We start from the raw sequence: 24,142 nt of genomic DNA, 5'->3' as shown, positions 1-24,142 counted from the left end.
TGCCTTTTAAATAATACCAAAGACAGTACCACTATAAGAGCCCCACACAGTTACTGACAGTAGTACCCACTGTTTATCTGTTCAAACTTTTCAGTTTTAAAATATACATGATGGAACTAATTTCATTGATTCCAGGGTAATGGCAAGAATCTAATCTCAACTGCCATAGCAGTTCATTTCTTTCTAAACTAAGTGAGTCTGGTCCCCCTCTCCCGTCATTCAAAAATTGGTCAATAACTCTGAATAGAAAGTCATGACCTGGATGCGCCATACTGTGTCTTGCTAGGGCATTTTCGATCTTGTTTCGACCTATGCTATAAATATGTTCGTACACATGTTCCTGCAGTTTCCTGTTGGTCTTTCCAATGTAAAATGCCGGGCAGCATGCGCACGTTGCCATATAAAAACTTGTTTACTCTGGCAGTCAAATTTGCCTCTGATTTTATATTTCTGATCTCCAACAAAAAGTATCACCTGTATGAAGAAAGCTCTCCTGAAAACTTGTACCCACAAAAAATCCACCTGAAATCAGACCTCAACTGATAAGGGAGACCCCCACTAAATATCCAACAAAAAGTATCACCTGTATGAAGAAAGCTCTCCTGAAAACTTGTACCCACAAAAAATCCACCTGAAGTCAGACCTCAACTGATAAGGTTAAAACTTGTACTTTAATGCTTTGCTATTTCCCTGTAAGCTGCTGACTTGGGTCTAAAGGCACTTGTAGTCTGCCCCATAATCATTTTAGACTCTCTCCTGTCTTTAAGTTAGCCAGCCCCTGGCAGTAGTCCTAGCCTGAATCAAACCCAGGATATTGTATTACTTTCTTTCATTTTCCTCTCAGCCCTGTAATCCATACACTGGAACTGAAACTCCATATCTTGGAGTTAGAGTAGCAAACTAAGAAAAACCCTCTAGCTATACCATTTATAATCCACCCTCTGTTTATACAACAGAATGTAATACAGCTATACTAACAGCAGACATTAAATACTGTCTAAACGTTAGCTTACAACAACACCATATACTTAGCTATACCTTGTATAACAATTGGAGATAGTTACCTTTTGGAAGACTGTTGTTTGGGCCCCGCTCCGCTTCTCTCCCTGCCCCCAAATTCCACCCGCCCCCAGTACCTCTACATTTATAAATACTTAACCACACCCCCTACTCAAACATCCTATTAGCCATTACTTCTATTCCCTTACCTACCTGTTTTTCCATCCTATCACTTCTCTCTATATACTCTCCCCTCCCACTCTGACACCTCACACTGGTAGTAACTCCTTCTGCTTTACTGTCTGTTCAACAATTACTATTATGTTCCACTACTATATACTACCCATTCTGTTAATCACCTATGTATTCACCAAGTATGAAAACCAGATGTTTAGAGATCATCAATACCCCAAAGGGCATACTTCTTCCCCAACTATAAAGCATCACACTTTCAACCATATCTTTGACAAAGGATGCAGCTCAAGCCATTATAAACTCCTCCAGCCCACCAACCCCATGTACACTAACTGCAAACCTAGACAATACTATAAACTCCTACATAAACTATTGAGGCTTATAGCTAAATACAGACCAAATATCATACTCTGTGGAGACATTCACCCTAACCCAGGCCCTTCCACCACTGATATCCACACCCCACTAACTGCAACCTAAACCATCCACCTAGAATTAATAAACCAGCTAACTCTCTTCTGACCTGTCATCTCAATATTAGGAGTATTAATAACAAGGTACATGAATTACATTCTCTACTGGCTGTCCACTCTCCTGAGATACTCTGTCTAACTGAGACCTGGCTAAAGCCTAACACCACTGACAATGAGGTGTTACCCCCTGGCTATAATATACACAGGCTTGATCATATATCCAGGAAAGGGGGTGGGGTAGCTATACTGTATAAATCTGAGTTAAACCTAACCACAGATGTAAACCAACCACCTCAGATTAACAATTCCGAAATTCTTGCCACTAAACTGCAGCTTTACAAAAGCAAATGCATTTACATCATTTGCATTTATATCCCCCAAGGAAATAACATAGCCACACTGGAAGAAACTCTTCACTGGATGTCCTGTCATTACCCTCAAGAAACCCTATTGCTGGGAGACCTTAATATAAATTGGGAAACCTGTTCCTCTGAATCCCCCTCTACCCACATCAATCTACATGCTTTCACACAAACTATAACTTCCCCTACCAGGCTAGGTAAACCCAACCAAAAAGAAAGTATACTTGATTGGGTGCTTGTAAATAGTAATCCCCAACTTTACACTGTGGGGACCTTTCCCAACGGTCTAAATGATCATCTCCTCACTTATGTAGTTAAGCAAAACGTTATTAACTCACAACCACCCATACTCAGGAAAGCCAGGCACAAAAAACACTTTGATCAGGCAAAATTCCAACAGGAACTTACCTCTTGCAACTGGTCTGTGCTAAAACACCTACCCCTAGAGGAGGCTGTACTTTATTTTAACAACAAATTTCTAGAAATCCTTAATCTGCATGCACGTGTCCGCTCAAAGCGAACAAAAGTAGCTACAGCACCATGGCTTACCAAAGAGTCCAGGCAAAAAATCCATATTAGAAACAAATTATGGGCTCAATGGCGGTTCACTAAAGACTCCCTAGACCATGTTAAGTACAGACAAGTCAGAAATGACACCAAAAAAGCAATTCTAAATGACAAAAAACAATATTACTGCAAAATACAGGCTGAAAACCAAAACAATCCTCAAAAGTTTTGGGCTAGTCTAAATAACCTACTCCACCCAGGAAAAACGTCCACTCCCATCCCCACTGGTTTCATTGACAAATCTCCTAAAGAATTCTCAGACAATTTCAACTACTTCTTTACTGAAAAAAATCAAACTCTAGCTAGTTAACTTTCTCCTTGCCCCCCAGCCCTTACAAGACCACCTCTTTAGATAGACTCTCATTTAGCTTCCAACCAGTTCCTACCTCACTCATCCGCACCCTTATCAAAAAACTAAAACCCACCACTCTATCTGCTGACGAACTACCCGCTGAATACCTTCAAAAATCAGCGGATGCTATAGCTTATCCACTATCAATATTAATTAACCGTACCATAGCTGAAGCAAAAATTCCCACCATTTGGAAAACATCCTATATTATCCCACTACATAAAGGAGGCACCTCCACTGACCTCTCCAACTATAGACCCATAGCTATACTTTCACCACTTGCAAAAATATTGGAAAAATGCATACACAAACAGCTCATTCACCACCTAATCCAAAATCACCTCTTGTCTGATACCCAACACGGCTTTTGACCTTACCACAGTACTACCTCAGCCCTACTTGCCTTTACCAACACAATAAAAAGCAACCGCAATAATAATCACATCTCTTCATCCCTCTTCTTGGATCTCTCCAAGGCATTTGACATGGTAGATCACCAACTTTTGTTACACACTATGCAAACATTCAATTTAGACTCTAATGCCCTATTATGGTTCAATTCCTACCTGAATGGGAGGCAACAGGCTGTTCTCTGGCAGAACAAGCTTTCCATACTACTACCAAACACCCTTGGAGTACCACAAGGCTCCATATTAGGGCCCCTACTGTTCTCAATTTTCATTAATGACTTATATACTGTCATCCCAAACGTCAACTGTATTCAATACGCTGATGACTCCACTCTGGTTTGCTCAGCCACATCTCCTGCAGAGTTGAAGAAAGCTACCCAGTCCACCTTTAATATTGTACAAAACTGGCTCACTAGTCGACGACTATTATTAAATCCCCAAAAAACTAAAATGTTGTTATTCACACCTACTCAAAAGTCTCCAACTTTCTCTTTCACCATTAATGCAAAGGATGGGACTGTAATCTCCCCAGAGCCCTCTACAAAACTGCTCAGTGTCATTATTGACAATAACCTAAAATTTGAACTTCATGTTAATCAAATAATAAAGAACACCAATAAAAAACTTGGTTCATTGTATAGAATTAAAGCCTTTCTAACCCCTCCAGCCAAAACTGCCATTGCCCGCTCTCACCTAATTTCAACACTTACATATGCTTCCCCCCTTCTGTCTAATCTAAATAAGTCATTACTTAACAGACTGACTACCTGTTACAATCACATTGCCAGATTTGTCACTGGCCAGCCATACAGAACCCACCATTGCATTAACCTCAAACAGCTTGGGTGGCTAGAATTCCCCAATCTCATACAATATAACCTTCTGATTATAGCAAACAAGATTCTCTATAATCCAGATAATACACCAGCTCTTAGAAATAGTATCACTGCCCAAACTAATCAGAGACTGCTTAGATCCTCTAATAGACTTCACATTCTTACAATCAAAATCAACAACACAGCAGGAGTATCTCTCTTGGCAAATTCTGCAGATAGAACATGGAATCAACTCCTAGCTGATATTACCATGCTGTTCTCCCCACGTGAATTTAAGATCAAACTTAAACAACATCTGGCACTAAATTGGCTTTGTCACTGTAATAAACCTGACTAGCCATCTTTAATTAATGTACAATCATGTCAATGGAAATGTGTTTTTCATTTCTCCTAACTATAACTACTGCTAACAAATGTCATGTAACTGTCTACTTTTGAATGTCAAAACATTAACTGTAATTACTTATCTGTATTTTGTCTGCATTGCTTCTATCATATTGTCCTTATTGCAATGTTTTATTTTGTACACATTGGAGCTTTTCTCCCCGGGCCTCCGCTGAAAATGGACATGTATCCAGTCGGACTATCCCGGACAACAAATGTAAAATAAATAAATAAAATAAATCTCTTATTAAAAAGGACTGTCCAACTGCCATATATTTGCAATATCTACATATATCACATTTAAACATACCGCACCTCATGGTTGTAATCTTGGTTCAACTCTCCAAGATTTGTTTGAGATTATTGCCTCATCTGTAGACAATTCTAGGTGTCTCAGGGAGTTTCTCCCTTAGGTAGCTATCCTCGCAATCAAATCCCAATTTTTGCAGATGACAGATACGATGTTCTCTGCATCCAGGCTGTATGTGAATATAAAGCTACAAATACTCAACTCCTGTCTTTTAATTATCTTGACACCTGGTTCATGTCCACAAACTTGTTTGTTTAAAATCGGTGGGTAAACACCCCTATCCCTTTTCATCTGTACTACTTGTATTAAATCCTGAACTAGGTTAGATGGGTACCCCCTCCTCAAGAACATACCCTTCAGAAAATTACATTCATCAATAAAATCCTCATTCCTGGAAACCATTCCACAACAGATTTTTTTTCTGTGTGAAGGGGAGGCAGCTGGTGAACTGCAAGAATGAGTTAGAATATGTTTCTTTCCTGAAGATCTTGGCTATGTAGCACTTATTGTGGACATCTTTGATTAAGTCCACATCCAGGTACCCTATCCTGTTTTCTGCAAATACTGATGTAAATTTTAAGAAGTCAGTTGTGGAGTTTAAATAACTTACAAGTTCCTGGGCGACTAAAGCATCACCCTTTAACACCATAAAGATGTCATCCAGGTATCATGTATAGTATTGTATTTGATCCTGCCGGCAAGAGTTACCCAATACATATTCTCTTTCCCAGTGTGCCATGACTAAGTTTGCCAGGCTAGCCTCGCTTGGTGAACCCATGGCTACACCTACTTTTGTAAAAAGAATTTGTTGTTGAATGTCATAAAATGATATGAACGAATTATGTCAAGGAGCTCACTCACCAGTTGAATTTCATCATTTGGTGCTTTTTTGCTCAACATCATGGAGACCACCCACTCTATACCCACCTCATGTGGAATAGATAAATACAAATCCTTGACTTCGATGGTTAAAAAATTCAAATCTACACTCAAAGGAATTTGGTTAGTACTGTTGAGGAAGGACCATGAATCCTTAGATATTTGGGGTTCTTGTTGCACATATTTCTTTAGAATTTTGTCTACAACTTTGGCACATGCATAAGTAATGCTGCCCCTAGCATCCACTAAGGGTCTCATTGGTGGATTGTGGACTTGTTTGTGAACCTTAGGGATTCCAAATAATAATGGAATCCTAGGGGCTGGCATAAAATCAAGAAGCTGAAAACTTCAGTGTCGATTCTTGCTTCGATGAACATGTCATTAATGAATGACCTAATCCTACTGTAAGCAGTATTTAATTAATTCTTTGATACTTCTAAATAAGTATCCGTTGTTACAATGCTCATCATTCTATCTATATAGGTGTAATTGTTCCATCACTGCTAAGCCACCCCCTTTATCCAGTTGCATAATTCTTATGGGGGTCTGACATAATCTTTCAAGCATTTGTTTTTCTTCCAGATGTATGCTGTAAACCCATCTATTACCCCCATTGTTACATATCCCCATGACGTTACACAAGTCTAATTCACACATTTCATCAAATAACACTAATGGCGGGTGGAGGGGGGGTTAAAAGTACTGGGAATATAAAGCTGACTTCTTTCATTGTGTTGCTGACCCATTAAAATACATAAATTGAGTTTTCTAAGAAACATCTTAAAATCTATCAATGTTTTAGCAACATCAGCTCGTGCAGAAGGTACAAATGTGTACCCCTTAGCTAAAAGTTCAACCAGGTTCGGTGGAAAGTCCATCTCTGAATAGTTAAAAATGTTAAAATCCAAACTGGAATTGTAAATAATGTCACATTGGTTTGTCTTGTCCACTAAGTTGTTATCTAAGTTTGGACTTAATTCAACCTGTTCTTCGTCTTGTTCTTTGCCTTCCGTCCCTGGGGTGCTGAATAATTTGAGGCTCTGATCTGAAAATTTGTCATTTTAACCGATTGTGGCTGGTGTGGCTGTTTAGTATTATTAGCTAGTCATTCACTTCTTCATAGTGTATCCAGAAGTGAAGCCCTATCACCATTTGATGGTTCACTTAAATTCTCCATAACTTCACTGTTGGCCACTTCCTTTTCAGTCTGATTACTACAAGCTAAATAATTGCCCTGTGATGTTGGTGGTTTAGGGTAAGCTGTCCCACGTTTGTACTCTCTGATGTCACATTTAGGAAGGGTTCCTTTTAGGAGTGTTAGCTGCCACACCCAACAACCTTCGGTTGTAGACCATGTGGTGTGACAAGTGGGTTATTTAAACTCTTGCTTCTAAGGAAGTGTGTATATGGTGAAGTTAAACTATTGTGGATTAACGGAAAGTGTCATCATTTTTGAGCTTAATAAATACTGCTTTTGTGGATCTAGTTGGACTCAACTGTTGTGTGATACAGGTCTACTCAGGATTCTTTGGTGTGGATTAGCAGTTTTTCATTTTCAGCAATTTGTTGTTTGTGTAGACACAATATTACCTTACCCTCTCCACCAGACACACCCTTACCTCTACTTACCTTTTTCCCTCTCTTATGTACAGCTCCCCCATATTCACTAATCTTCAGGTAGGCTTACAGGCCAAGTTGGAAGCCTGTAACAATAAAATCTCCAAATTTGCCACCAACTCCAGAAACTCATCACATCACTGTCTCTCTCTCCACTCTCTGAAGTGGCTTGAACTTCCTACCTCAAACCCCTTAGACTTACTACTGTTCACAAGCTCAATTCAATACTTCTAGTTGTCCTTCTCTGTCCACCTCTTTAACAACCTACATTCCCAACCGCTCTCTAAGATAAAAAAAAAAAAAAACAACACAATCTTCTAAACATATATAAGCCTCGTCGACCCACTGGCCACCCACTATTATCCTGCTCCGTAGCTAAACTCTGGAATTCTCTCCCTGCTACCCTTCAAAATACTCAGAGCCACTCAAACTTCAAAACTCTTCTCCAATCTCACCTCCTTTCAAACTGGAAATGTTCCTGTACCCCTACCAGATAAACTCTTTAACACCATCTCCCATGCACCATATACCTCAACCTTCTGTCACTGTGCTCTCTTACCCTATGCCTCTACTTCCTCTCCTACCCTATACCTCATAAACTTCCCTCAACCCACTCCCTTTCTCCACTATATACCACCTTTGACCTTTCCCACCTCACCTTCTTCTGTCTGTCCTTTCCTCATATTTATAACTTCCAAAAGAAAAAGCTTGTTTTTTTTATCTGTACATAAATGTTTTACTTACATTTTTTTTCCATCTGAAATGCCTGTACTTTTAATATGTTTAGACTACATGAATCTCACTTTTGTAAATCATTACCTAGGATTTTTTTTTTTTTTTTTGCAATTTGTATATTATCTCTGTATTTTACAGTGTTCTACTACTTTATTTACTTTTGTATAAATTGTAAAATTGTCTATATCCTGTGGTGCTTTTCTCCCTGGGCCTCCACTGAAAATGGGCTCTTCCAGGCCCAGTGGACTATCCCAGTCAGCAAACTGTAATAAATAAATAAATAAAATACCGTACCAAATGCAGTTATATAACATTTTATATCTGCTTTGTTTGTATTTTGTCTTTTACTGAAAAAGCAAAAAAAAAAAATCAGCTTCTTTTACTTTTATGTTTTGGAAATTATTCACGTACATTTTAATCCAATGTAGCTCTAATACAGCTATTTTATCTTATCCATGCATCTTTTTCATAAAAATAACATTTTTCATTTATTACAGTTCCCTTCACTCCCTGCTTCATAGACTCATGTCCACTTTGTTGAAAGTCTATCAAGAAACAAAGCTTGAGGCACACAAACTTATTTTGGAAGTTGCTATACCCACTTCCTTCCCTAGACTGACCATCAGCATTTACATTATTTCTATCACTTCTTTGCTGAATGATCATGATAATGGACTTCAGTCCCAAACTCCATCTAAGAGGCTTGTTATTCCATCCACTGTGTAGCCACTTTAGTTGTTTGAGATCTGTTACTGAATTTCATAGCTTAGAAGTAGATTGGAGCTTTTGTAGAGGCAACATCATTACCAAACACTTCTTTTCTATGGCTGCAACTCAGATGGATTTTCTTTGGTGAAGTAAAGCCCCTAGCTTATGGTTCGATGCATCTACTTACATAATAAACTACTGGCGATAATTGTGATTGGCTAGTAAAAGGTCCACTCTTGACTTTCTTAACCTTTTTGAATGCCTTTTCACAACCTAATGTTCAGGTAACCTTAACTAACCTGTTTGAGAGTATGTAGCTTGGAGTAGTTATGGTAATATGGCGGAAGGCAATCTTTCTGTATTACACCACTGATCCAAGGAAGAACCTAACCTGTCTTTGGGTAACAAGAGTAGGCCATGGCAGGATAATCTTTAGTTTGGCAGGCTGTGGCCAAATGTTGCCAATACTCACCCACCTACCCACCCAATGAACAAAGTAAGGCACACCTGACATTCCTGCCTTACATTTGTTTATCTTAAGAGTTACCCAGCCATTTTTATCCTTCCTAACACTTCTCTGACATGTTGCACAGGTTAGTTCCAAGATTTACTGAAAATGGGAATACCCTCTACATAGACCAGGGCATAGTCTCCAGCTTGTACTGGGATGTGATTCACCAGTCTCAGAAAAAAGTTACTTGGTTGGATTTCATTCTAAAAGGCATCTTAATCATGTTGTCCAGCCCAAACAGGATAACAAATGCTGACCTTTCCCTTGCTATAGATGTCAAAGGTAGCTGTCAATGACCCTTAATTTAAGTCAACAGTGATCAGATTCTTTGCCTCACTCCAATGCTTTTTGATGTCAGTAGGTCACATCAAAGCAGAAAGATAAAACAAAGAGAATAGGATGATGTATAACTTGAACTTTATCTCTAAATGCCAAGGTAATTCATCATTAGTCTTATGAAAAAGTCTTCTCTAAGCTTCATTGTCAGTCATTCTTGCATTGCTGACCCACTGTCTATTATCAGGTGTTCAGAAGCACCTTCTTGTTCCATTTGTTTGTCCCATTCTTTTTCTGGGTTAATATTTTTTGATGGTTCAATGTTCCTACTATAAATGTTATTTGTACATATTTATCAACACCACCTATCAGACTAACATCATCTGAAAAAATATTAATCCACTTTCAGGTATACATTTAAACCATTAGACTAGCTATGCAGTTTTAGATCATCAACAAAAAGGTGAAGAAATGTTATCTGACAAGATTGAGTTAAGTCAAGCAGAATCCATTGCCTAATCTGTGAAATACATAGCTTTATAGGTTGAGGACAAAGGCAAAACAAACCTCCTGGAATAACCCTCAATGTATTCTTATTTGACCAATAATAATTTATCATTTTTCATGATTCAGTTGTAGAGTGGTATGCCACTCTTTCAAACTAAGCTCAGTATAAGTTATCAATAGGAGGTGCACTTTACACATATGTAACCATTTTGTAATCTTACAGTGCAGAATGTTCTTATATTTGTTGTACAACTATCCATAATGATCATATTTTATTATTTCCATTCTCTTTGACATTTTTTAACTAAATGATTGTGAATTATTTCCATCAATTCCACGTTTGTTGGAAGGCAAGTTATTTTTAGCACCTTTATTATATTTTCACTTAAAACATAGACAAATACATTAATAATAAAAAAGGAAAAAAAATTTACATTTTTTTCATTTACATGCATTATGCATTACATACATGTTTTCTTTCTATTAACAATTTTCATTCACTCCAATATTTCGTACATTGCTCAGTTCCTGCCTTCCCTTAAACCTCAGTCCTCCTTCTCATTGTACTGCATGTACTTTTGCCACAAATTCCATATATTTCTATGCAATTTGCTTCTTCCCTTTTCTAAAGCTCTCATCTCCAGTTCTTTTATTTCTTTTACAATATTTAGTACTTCAGTTACAGTTGGTTTAGATTTTGATTTCCATTTTCTAGCAATTGCTTTTTTGGTAAACAACAGAATTATAAACGTAGTAAAGCCTTACAATGTCTAGACAATTCAGACGCCGTTTACTTTGTTGAATCTTAGCCTACCTTGCAAGTTTACTTCTAAGGAAGAGCATAGCCTATCCCACTGTTAACCTGCCCCGTTTCAGTCCTCAGTGTCGTAATGATAGCCTTTACTAAAGGCTTTAAGAGTAAATCATGATGTATAGAAATTCATGCTTCCAGTCCATTACATTTGCCTGTAAATTTCCATCTAGGAGCCTTTCTTAACTTTGTCTCTGTCTTATTGACAATTACTTCATTGCATTCCATATCATCTTTACTGGAATTTATTTTTTTCTTTTATATTTTATGCTTTTATTATTTTTATTATGCTCTACAGGGTCTTCAGCAATACTTCAGAAATTATTAGTCTCTTCTGTTTTTCATGGTGTCACTACCAGAGCTGTTTTTTCTCCTAGTTTCTTATAGAACTTCTTGAGGCTTGTTTTATGTATTTCTGTTGCACGTCCATGCATAATTCCTATGATTTTGAATTTATACACAGATTTATAATTGAGGTTAGGACTGGCATGGCACAAATCTGGAACTGTTTCGATACTGTAATTTTCTTTTAACACTTTTATGAGTCCTTCCACATGGTAATATCTACACACAGTGGCACAATGAGCTTGCACACTGAGTGTATAATTTCCTTGTAGTGCACTTGTGAATTCTTCTAGGTCCTATTGTCTAAGTATTCTGTCTTTGACCTACATCTTGGCTGGAAAATATCCACTGGACTAGTCTGCTTTTCTCAGTTAATAAGCACACTAAAATCATTAATACATACTTGACAATTATGGGAGGATACTGACTATTCTTCATGCTGTTGTAGACTCAAGTAGCAATCCATTGATATACTCTTAGTGCCCCATGAATTATTTCGGCTTTGTAACACACTCTATATGGGACAGAAATTATTCTCATTTATCCTTACGTCCTGCTTTATTTCTGCAGTGCCTCACTGTTAATGGGTAGCAGCACAATATAATGCCGATGCATTGAATTTTTTTCTGTAGTGTAAACCATTAAACAGTGGGAGTGTATGCTACTGATGGCTTTTTTTTGTACAGTACCTTACTGTGGTAGGACACTGACCAGGCTGTAGATTGATAGCAGCATGTTTCATTTCTACAGCATAACTTTAGCTAGGCTAAGTTCTATGTAAAAATGTAACTTCAAAGCACAGCATTGTAGTTATGGGGGTAGGGAGGTAGAAAGATGCTACTTCCTATAAATTCACAATGGATATTATATGAATGTAGCAGAAAAAATTAATGCTGTTCTGACTGCAGAGCAGCACACTTCAGAAGGTTATCTGACTGATCAAGCGTATAATGCCTTTCTCTTAATTGGGTTCTTATCGCGTGATCAAAAATCGTAAACGGCGAACATGTACTGAGCGAACCTGATTGGTCGAAACCTCGAAATGTCGCGCGTGTAACATGGAAATTGCCATAGGGAATATTATCCCTTCAATGCAGTGCGATCTTGGAGTAGGAATATTTAAGTAGCGGGGGTGTGGGGGGTGCAGGGGGGCTTGCCCCCCTGTCTACAGCATTTAGGTAAGTATAGTTTTTTTATTTTTATTTTTTTATTATGTTTTCGAAATTTCAAACATTGCTCATATGGTGTCGACCATATGATGTTCGATGTTTGAAACTTTTGAAAATATAATATAGACCCCTCTAAATTAATGCGCTACTTCATAGAATATCTGAATGTGCTCTTGAGAAGCTTGAGATTCTACACAAATTTAAGTCCATCGCTCAAGGCAAACGGCAGTTGAGATACTGTTTATTTCTCTTGTGTTTTCATGCCTCGTGCAACAAGAATCCTTACTCCCCTTGAACATAATCACATGTACAAAATAGCATGAGTACTTATATTGGCCGTGTACTAATAAAAAAATAAAAAACTGTTACATGCTACATTACATGGACTGGGCCATTAAGCAGAAAAAATAGTGTGTCAAACCATGGATTTTCTTCAGGGGATTATTTTTCCAGTTCCACCCCTACCTGACTTATCAGCTTTGCTCTGCCTTAAGGTAATTATTGAGAAGGAGGTCTTCAATACTGATTTTCTCTCTATGCTTTAAACAAATTTTGTTATTTGCATTCGTCTGCAAGTAACATTTGACTGAACACAGGAAGAAACTTCCCTTATAATCTACGGGGGATATGCCTGCAAAGTTTTTCAATCACTCAGAGTATTTCCTGTCAAACCAAAGATGTTTTTTGTAAATCAGTGCTCATTGCCTCTTACTCCCTCCTTAGTAAGTTTCCACCACTACTTTTAAGCTATACAAACGTGTGAGCCATGCTGCCGTGATAACAATGTGCCCAGTATAAGCTGCACTTGTAATTGTTGATATACCACAGTCATCATGTCGTATCTTGAGCCCTTATTTTCTCTTTTGCCTGTCCCTTTACATATAACCTTAATAAGTCATCTGATTCTTTTCATACTGTGTCCACACTTGTCAATAAATTGAAGTTTTTGTTCTCTTAGACCAAATGACCTTTCAAAGTCAGATAAACAAATTGTTTAACTAGTTAGTCCTGCAGTTTCACAAAAAGAAAAATGCCCTACTGACAGACGAACAGATTATCCATGAATACCAGAAAACAAGAAAAATATGAAGACCTCTTTAATTGTGCACATACTGTGCTATGTTATGCTTGTAACTACTTAAAACACAATCTATTGACATACAGAAGTAACCTGCAAGCTGTCCTACAGATTAAATTAAATAAACTGTAAGTAAGCATACTACATGTACTATAGCAGAGATTTTATTCCTAAAGCTTAAAGCCTCTATGCAAGTTATTCAATCAGACAAAAGCCTTATCTGTCACATTTGAAAACAGACGTCTGTCTAGTGTGCATTCCTTAAGTTAATAAATGAATGTTGGAATGCAGTGAGTGAAGGAAGTATTGAATGGAACAGTCAACAAATTCTAATGCAAGTAGGTAACAGAAAATGGCAGTAACCATTTAAATGAAAACATGTTTGACTTGTGAAAGATCTTCTGGATACAGTTATCTAACATTTCTAAGACAGACACTTGTATGGCACCTAGCCATTGAGTTTTCCTGTCTTCATGATTTAATCAGTTATCTTGAACATCTAATATTTCTTGTTTACCTTTGGTAATATGACAAAGTTGGCTCTACCCCACTCAGTTGGTTTCATTGCAGTCCTAAACAAAAGGAAAGGTTAAGTGGTTTGCAAAAAGAAAGGCACAGTATATACAAGAAAATAATTAGAAGCAAAGGAAGGTCTTTCAGCTCTCTGTCTCTCTCTCTCTCTCTCTTAGCAGCATTTCTCAAAAGTTTGCATCACTTATTCTTTCATTTATTAAAAAAGTATATGGCTCGATTCAAATGACCCTTTCAGTTTTGGCAGGTATAAATATGGTAAAACAGAAACATAGTGCAAATGTGCTATATAGTTATTCTTGCATCCCTAGTATTAAACAAGTCTTTACTGGCCACAGTCCAGGTTTGTGAGACAGAAAAATGATACAGAAACACAAGTCTAAATACAGCTTTCATAAAATTTCACATGCAGTAAACCATAATGCTTCATGGACATTAAGTATGAAACTTAGAATACTATTACCATAGTAAGTATATAAGGACATCCACTATTTAACCATAGTCTTGTAACAGGCTTTATGCCATGACAATGGAAGAAGGTAACAATCATTCCCCTACTTAAAGGCAGACCATCAATACAATATCTCACTGAGGCGGTTTTAACAAACTTACAGAATTACATGTAAATCCCTATATAATGCACTGGATAGCCATCTGGCTCACAGATAGAGCCCAGAAGGTTAGTATCAGTGAGACCACCTCCACAAGAAGCTGGTCACCAGTGGAGTCCCACAGTGCTCAATGCTGGGGACACTCCTCTTTGGCATCTACTTCAAGGAAGTCAAAGCTAATGTGAAAGACCTTTGGCTGACCAAGTTTGCAGATTATTGCAAATTGGGAGCTGTCATAGAATTCCCCCAAGACACAAACACCCTACAGGGGGGGGTCTAACACAGACAACTAAATGGTGCCAAAGCCATGGCTTAAAACTCAGTGCCAAAAAAATGCATTATAGTACCTTTTGGGAAGTCAGCCACCTCGAGAAAAAAGAAGTTATGTACTCACCATAACGTTCCATGTTTGTAGTCCATCTCGCCCTTCATTCTTACATATGGGTTCATAGCCAATCCTCAGCTCCGACTTGGCTGATTACAAAGCTCAAAGTCTCTCAGTTGGCTCATGGCAAGGTAGGTATCCCATAGTGCACTAGTAAGAATCCCCAGATCTTGTTTGCTGCTGTCTAACAAAGTCATAGAAGGTATTACCACAAGGAACAACAAAGATGAAAGGTCTCCACCCTACAAAAGATAAATACTATCTTGACTCCAGATCCTCCAAGGATACATGGACGGGGGTAGGTGGGTGGGTTCGTAAGAATGAAGGGCGAGATGGACTACAAACATGGAACATTATGGTGAGTACATAACTTCTTTATGTTCTGTAGTCCTATCTCGCCTTCATTCTTACATATGGGACAGTATCCCTAGCACATTTTTCTCGGGTGGCTCACAGGAATATACTCCTAAGAACCGTGGAACCAAAGGAGGCTCTACCCCTTGAGGCCAAGTCCAATTTGTAATAAAGGTACGAGGGGTAGCCCAAGTTGCTGCTGCACATATACTGTCAATTGGGACTCTGGCTTGAAAAGCAGCAGATGTGGATACGGATCTGGTAGAATGAGCCTTAATTTTAAACGGGAGTTCCTTGCCATTGGAAGAGTAAATAAACAATATACAATTTAAAATCTAATTTGATAATGTTATCTTAGAGACTGGCATACCTTTTCTTGTCTCAGAAAAAGATACGAACAATTGGTCTGATCTCTTAAACCCCTTGGTTCTATGTAGATAGAACATTAACTGTCTGTGAACATCAAGATGATGAAACTTATATTCTGCACTGTTCGAATAATTAGGAAAAAAAGACTGGCAGTTCAATAGTTTGATTCAAATTATATTGAGAGCAAACCTTAGGAATGAAGGACGGATTTGTATGAAGGGAAACTCTGTCTCTATGAAAGATCAAGTAAGGAGGTTTGATTGTGTGCTTGTAACTCTGACACTCTTCTGGCAGATGTAACAGCTACTAGAAAAATGGTCTCTCATGAAAGGAACTTTAATTCACAAGTATGTGCAGGTTCAAAAGATGGGGAAGTAAGTTTGGACAGAATAAAATTTAGATCCCAAGGAGATACAGGTTCCTTAAAGGGAGGTCTCAGCAAGGCAATGCCTTTTAAAAAAGATTTACACAATCTGTGAGCCATAAGATTAGGTTCATGTTGTCCCAAATGAAAACTGGAGATTGCTGCCAATTGAACTTTGATTGTATCAGCAGCTGATCCCTGATGAAAAGGTTTGGTTAAGAATTCTAACACCAAGGGAATGGAGGCTGTGTAAGGATCTATGTTTTTTTCTTTTGCCCAGATAGAAAATCTTTTCCATTTGCTAGCGTATAATTTTCTCATAGAAGGCTTGTGAGAAGAAGTGAGGATATGAGTAAATGCAGGTGAGAAATCATGAAGCCTGACTAGGGATGGAAGTGGAGCAGCCACACTGTCAAGTTGAGGGTGTGGAGACAGGGGTGGAAGGTGCCTGACATATGTGTCAGAAGGTCTAGTACTGGGTCCAGATTCCATGGATCATCCAGAAGGTGAAGCCCGAGAAAGGGGAACCAAATCTGATGAGGCCAGTAAGGAGTGATAAGAATCATTCTGCTTCCCAAGGTCTTTGCTTTCTGGACCACTTTCGATATCAGCAGAAAGTCATAAAGAAGTCCCGGGAGCCAATTGTGAACAAGTGCGTCTCTTGGTGTCTCCCCCGGAGGAAGGGATAAGGGAGAAGTAGCTTCTGCACTTGGCGTTGATTGGACTGGCAAACAGATTGCAGCAAGGCTGTTCCCATTTGCAGAAAATTTGTTCCACGAATTTCTGATTCAGGGACCACTCATGAGGCATCAAGATTGCCCTGCTGAGCTTGTTGGCTATCACATTGGTTGTCCCCAGGATATGCATTGCAACAAGAAAGCATTGGGAAGATATCACCCACTGCCAAACACAAAGAGCCTCACGACATAGGGGGTAGGATCTGGTTCCTCCTTGTTTGTTTATATACCATACCACTGAGATATTGTCTGACTGGATTACTATCGTCCCTAGAGGAAGAAAGTCATGAAGTGCTTGCAACACTAGTAGCATTGCTCTCTTCTCTGGGACATTGATATGCAAGTGAGCCTCATGATCTTGCCATGTGCCTTGGACAGTCCTGTCTAGATAATGCCCCCCCCCCCTATCTGGGAGGCATCTGTGGTCACAGTAGCAATGGGATGGTGAGGAATGAAAGGTGTTCCTATTGTTAGTTGATAGGGCTGAATCCACCAAATAAGGTCCATTTTGCAAGATTCTGTTATCAAAATAGGATGAAACAGAGGCAGTTGTTGAAGAGACCACTGGGAAATGAGTAGCCATTGAAGGATTCTCATATGTAGTCTGGCTAGTGGAACTAGAGTTATAGTAGAGGCCATGGTTCCTAGAAGTTTGAGCACTGTCTTGGCTTTGACTCTGTGTTGGGGAAGTAGAATGTATATCTGTTGTCTCAGATTTTGTATTCTTTCTGCAGGAAGATGAGCCATCATGGTGATTGTGTCTATTTCTGCGCCATAAAAGTCACATATTGAAAGGGCAACAAGGCAGACTTTTCCCAATTTATCATAATCCCTAGCTGAGTGCAGAGTTGAATCCCTGGCTTGTAGAAGTAAATGCCTGGTGGTGGCAGTCAAGAGCCAGTCATCCAGGTATGGAAAAACATAGAATCCAAGATGTCTCAAGTGAGCCGTCACTACCGCCATGCATTTGGTGAACACCCTGGGAACTGTGGTGAGACCAAAGGACAGAGCACAAAATTGGTAATGACCGGCTTCCAGCCAGAAGCGTAAATGGCTCCTTGATGCTCTGTCCATTTTTGTGTGGTAGTACGCATCTTGGAGGTCTGTGGAGCACATCCAATTGTCTTTTCCTAACAGAGGGGGTATAGACTGCAGTGTTACCATTCGGAACTTGGACTTCTTCACTGATTTATTTAATTTGCTAAGATCCAAAATGGGCCTCCAGCCCCCTGTTCATTTTGGCACTAAAAAGAATCTGGGGTAAGTTCCGAATCCTATCTGGTTTGCAGAGATGGTTTGGATGAGTCTCTTTTGAAACAACTTTTGAACTTCTATAGTTACTTGATCCCTGTGATTGGGTGGAACATCTGGGATTTTCTTGGTGGTATGAGGTGGAAAAGAGAAGGGTATGGAGGATCCTCTGGAACTTATTCTTTGTACCCACTTGTCTTGGGTGATGTCATGCCAGGCTTCTGGATACAAAGATAAGCGACCCCCAACTGGCTCCTGAGAAGAGCAGTCGGGCCCCACTTCAGGAATGCTGATAGGGACATCCATGAATGGAATCATGGCCATCATGGTTTTGTGGACCCCCCCCCCCCCGCCTCTAGGGCAATGTCTACCATTACTTCCTCCTGCTCTGCCTCTGAAGGAGGAATCACCCTGTGCATCTGGGAAAAATCTGTGAGATTTCTTGAACCACATTTTCCCGCCTCTCTGACTCGTAGGGTATGGTCTAGAAGAGATGGAAAAATGGACTTCCATGGCAGAGAGAGTTTCCCTTCCTGCTTGCACCTGGTGAGTATATCTTTTACCTTTGGTCCAAACAGAGAGGAACCGTCAAGGGGCATTGGTAAAAGTAGATTTGAAGGGCTCCACAAAGTTACATAAACGCATCCAGGAGTGTCTCCTAAGGGAAACTTCTGAACTCGCTGCCCTACTCACTCCATCTGCTGCATAAGATATCAGCCTCGTGGAGGAGTTAACAATGCAGTTTAAGGTGGACAACTGAGCAGTAACCTTCTTAGGGACTCCTTCAGCTAATGTACCTTGGAGAGTATCTCCTAGCTCCTTTAGGAGATCTCTTTGAAGCCTAGTAAAATGGGTGAGATAATTCAGTGATCTGAATGTAAACGCCGCTGAAGGGAAGATATGCTTCCCGTATCTATCCATCGTTCGAGACTCCTTGTTCGGTGGATGGACAGATGAAGAAGTCTCCACTAGTTCCTTCTTTGTGGCTGCCGCCACCACCATGGCATCTACAGGCATACCTTTAGTCAAAAACTCTTTCTCCTTGGGGGCTAAAAGAAATTTCTTGGGCCTTCTAGGGACTGGTTCCACAGCATCAGGAGTTTCCCACACCTTTTGACTGACTAGGTCCAAAAGCTCATCGAAAGATGGAGACACCCAAGAGGCTGAAGGTCGAGACCCAAAAGCCTTCAGGTACACTAACTCCTCATCAGAAGGGGTGACAGTGGGCCAGCCGCCCCTCTGTTTCAGGATCTCCAGGATATCTACAAAGGAGATATCATCAGAGGACAACCTAGGGGACCCTTCTGACTCCTCGAGGTCAGTGTCAGAGATGATAGACTCATCAGGGCAGTCTACATGCTTCCTCTTGCAAGTTCTCTTCCGAGGAGGCTCCTCAGAAGGGTATTCTGGGAAGGTCTCAGAAGACTGGGGGCCACCCAATGGGGGCTCCTGAGGCTGCAGGTCTCTGCTGCCAAGAGAGAGAGAGAGATGGTGCTGAGACAGATGTCGGAGCTTGAGGGGGAAGAACATCGGTACCCTTGTGGGGGAAAAGCATCTGTACCCTTGTGCGGAGCTGAAGACCTAGACAACATTCTCCTCATCATCTCGAAGGCAGATCTCTCTGGCTCTGAGGACACTCCCGGTTCTGAGAAAGCAGAAGTAGCCCTCAGCTCCAAAGCGACTGGCTCCGAGACAGATGTAGGATCCGAGCTCAGCCTAGCTGACGCAATGAGAGGTAAGCTTGGAACTGAAGAAGTCTGGGTCCAAGCATCCCTGTTGGGGCCGACTGGTGAGCTTTAGCTTCTAGACACCACGGATGGCACTGAAGATGTCAGAGCGGAACTTGGCTCCGAGACAGATGTGAGAAGTGCTGGAACCAAAGGTTCCACAACAAGTGGCATCAATAGCTCTGGCTCCAAAGGGCCAACATGGCTTGGAGGAGGAACAGAAACACGGAGTATGGCCTTAGATGTCTCTGGAACCAATTGGGTTGGAGCCGGCAACAAATTAGCTAGCACCGACGACTTCAAGAGTCTAAGCACTACTCTCTCTACATCCTCTTCAGAAAGACTCTTGGAAGATTTGGAAGATAAGGTAGGTGACCTAGATCTCTGCAAAATGGGAGATCTGAGAGTTGAGGAGACCAGTAATAATTCTCTAGACCAGCTCCGAGGTAAATGTTCAGTAGTTGGCTCCGAAAAACTTGAGGCCGACACTGGAGTGTTGATATCGATAACCTTGACCAGCTTCAAAGACAGTGGAGCCAAAGAGGTAGAAGGTTTGTCCAATTTTGAGATTTTCTGAGGAGGTCCAGATAAAATAGTCGGTGTGGGAAAATGTCTCTTGGCCGACTTGACCTTCTCTTTTTTTAGAAGAGGGAGATCTGGAATGTAAAGATGAAGAACTGGCTAAATCTTCCTCAAAGGAAGACTTAAGGAGACCTTTCAGGATCAGTTTTGTTCTTCCTTTCCTAGAGAACTCGAGAGCTGAAGGAATGACAGAAGAAACATGTTTCCTGAAGATGTATGGCACTGAGACAGTAAACACAATTACTATGTCTGTCAGTTATTGACATTTTTTGAGAGCATTTGAGAAACTTCTTAAAACCCAAAGGTTTATGATCCTTAGACTGCTTAGACATGTTTTCACTAACACAAACACGAGGGGAAAAGCAGGAAGAGAGGACAAGGTCCTCTAACTTAAATGGGCCTAGCCCTGAAGGATCACTGCACCCAAGGAAAAAACAACAGAGGACTAGGCCCTCTAAGGCCTAGCCCTGCTCAAGAATAATACAAAAAAATGAACAAAAAACAGAGGACTAGGTCCTCTAACGTAAACGGGCCTAGCCCTGCTGTGGAAACAACACCAGAGAAGATTAATAGAGGACTAGGTCTTCTAACTTAAATGGACCTAGCCATAAACAGAGAAGAAGCTACATCAATAATTTGCTGCATAAACTGCAGCAATTCAGCAACACGCTAACTACTAGACACGCTAACTACTAGCTAACAAGAATTAGTAAAAGGCACTGCACGCAGCTATCAATTATATACTACTATTCTAGTGAAAAATAAAATACTAGGAAAGGTCCTAACCCAAACATGGACCTGTGCTAAGATATGTCAATATAGCAAAAAACTAGCGCACCAAGAAAGGGATACCACTCAGAGGAAAACAGGGCCTGCGGAAGCAACAGCTAACAAGTTTTCAATAACAACTTTGCAAATTTTGAAAAGCACACTGCTATTTTCTATCTATAATAACAACGACTAAGCTTTATAAACTAAGCTAATACTATTATGAAAAAACTATCACTATGAACAATAATAATGAAGAAAAATCCAACTTAGCCACGGCCAAGAAAGAGTGCACTTCTGAACTCGTAGACGCGGCAAACGAGATCTGGGGATTCTTACTAGTGCACTATGGGATACCTACCTTGCCACAAGCCAATTGAGAGACTTTGAGCTTTGTAATCAGCTGAGTCAGAGCCGAGGATCGGCTCTAAACCCATATGTAAGAATGAAGGCAAGATAGGACTACAGAACATCTATGTCTTAGATAAAAACTCACCAAAGAGTTGACTCACTAGTCAGGGATCTGGTAACACATATTGATAGTAACCTAGCTTTCGACCAACATGTGTCCAAGGTAGTAAAAAAATCCTATGTTGCTCAACTTATAAGTAAGGACATGGCATCTAGGTCGGGGGAAGTCATCATATCATTGTATTCAGCCCCCATCAGAACCATCCTAGAGTATAATGCCCCCTTTGGTATGTACCTGACAAGACACATGCAATATATGGAACGTCTGCAAAGGTTCCTTACAAAAAAAAAATACAGGGCATAAACGCAATGTTTATGTGGATTGCCTCAAAGCCCTGTCTCTGTACTCAGTCTCCTACTACTGAGAGGTGATCTATGCCTGGCATAAAAAACATCTTCAGACCCCATTCTGATGGATGTTTTGCACATACACAAAATAAACAGTATCAGAACTACTAAATCTAAAGACCTAAATTTTGCCTGAGACATGCGGGAGAGATTGGTATGTATCTCAGAGAATTCCCATTCTCTAGAATAGACTCCCCTTCTGTGTGAAATAAAATCCCTCTGTAATGCTATTTAAGCATAACTTGGACCACTGGATGGGAAATTTGAAACTCACTCCTGGTCTGGCACCTATGTCTCTGATGTCTCTGATGCCTCAGCCAGTAAACCATGTCATAACCAACCCCCCATCCCTTATATAAATGTCTAAAATGTAAAACACGTGGGTCAAATTTGGGTTGCACAGCTAGGCTTATAAAGGCCCAAGTGGTTGTTAGCCTGGTATATATACCAATGAACCTATGAACATAGGCCTGGCCTGGAAGGGTGGCAATTATCAGAAACAAGTCAGAATCATTATGTCTGGCATTTCATGAACAAGAGTTTGGGGTAATGAATTATATTTAAAGTTGTGAAAAGGGCATATTCTGAGTATAGTGTGCATTTTTCTATCAAATGCAGAAATGGTATGACGTAATTTCAGCATTGCTGCCTTCAGGCAGTTTTTCTAATTTAGAAACAGGGGTGGCTTGTGGACTGCTGGGCTGCAGCCCCCCAGTTCTGTCAAAAAAACAAAAAAGTTTAAATAGTTATTTTTGCACATTAGTAGCAGTGCAAACTGCAAACTAGTGTGTAATGTCAATGATGCAATGATTTGTAGAACTTGGAGCTGTGTGCATGCATACTCAAGTTCAGCTTTTAAAAAAAGGAAAAAATAAACTATTTTTCTGTTTCTGGTCTGTTTTAAAAACTTTCCAAATTAGGCAACCTGAAGGCATCAATGAAGATGCCCAGAACTCATTGCAGTTTTAACTGAAGTAAATTAGAATCTGACTGGACTGTTAAGTCAGCAGCCACGTCACGTAATCTGAGTATGTGATGTGGCTGCTGATTAGTCCTCCAGTTGCTCTTGAGTTCTCTTCCTGCACTTATTAAGTTACAGTTAATTTGTGAGGGAGAGCGAAAGAAAGTTAGATGGACTGATGATCACGATCAAGAAACCAGGGCCAAGTGGATCATTATTAAATTTGTTAAATTGAGACTTCTGTGGTAAGGAAGAGAAGCCAAGGAATCCTTGGCAAGGAAGTTTTTCTTTTTAATCCAACTAAAAAAAAAAAAAAAGAAGAAGAAGAACTTAATAAGTTCTGAGTGCATTTTTTTTTGTCAGGGCCAACCACTTACTGTTTGTATTTTTTCCTGGTATGATCAACCAGATACTTTCTGTATTATTTTTTTTTTCCTGGCAGCGTCAACCACCTAATTTCTGTATTTAATTATTATTTACTGACAGGATCGACCAGATACTTTTTAAGTGGTGCAGGAGTTGTATAAATTTTCTTTCTGACATCCTGGGCCTGGAGTTTGGCAGGGTCAACCAGATAGTAGTAGAAGGCCAAATCTGCAGTGAGCTGGTTGTTTTGGTGGTCTGTTGATGACTTTCTTTTTTTTTTTTTAATATAATATCCTGGCAGGGTTAACTAGATACTAGGGAGGCAGTGTGTTTTGGGGGCTGTTGATGATTTTTTTTTTAATATAATACCCTGGCGGTGGTGGTGGTGGTGCTGCGGTAGCGTTGTCGCCTCACAGTAAGACGTTGTCCTGTTTGATACTCAGCTAGAGCATCTTCTGTGTGGAGACATGTGTGAATGGGCGTACCTTCATTGAAGGTTGTGCGTCAGAGCCGGCAACTCAGCACGTAAAAATCTACTGCCAATCATTAGCGGACCGGAGTTCCGCTGTGGCGACCCCTAACCAGGAAAAGCCGAAAGACACAACAACAACGACCCTGGCAGGGTTAATCAGATACTAAGGAAGCAGTGTGTTTTGGAGGCTGCTTGACTGTGGATGTCTTTTTTTCTAATAAAATATCCTGGCAGGGGTCAAACAGATACTAGGTACATTGTGTGTTATGGGGGCTGCTTGTGGATGAAATGTGTTTTTTTTTTTTAAACTAATATAATTTT

This window comes from Protopterus annectens, chromosome 7.part0, assembly GCF_019279795.1.
Source record: "Protopterus annectens isolate FY-2018-M chromosome 7.part0, PAN1.0, whole genome shotgun sequence".
Classification (NCBI taxonomy): Eukaryota; Metazoa; Chordata; order Ceratodontiformes; family Protopteridae; genus Protopterus; species Protopterus annectens.
This window is presented reverse-complemented; position numbering follows the sequence as displayed.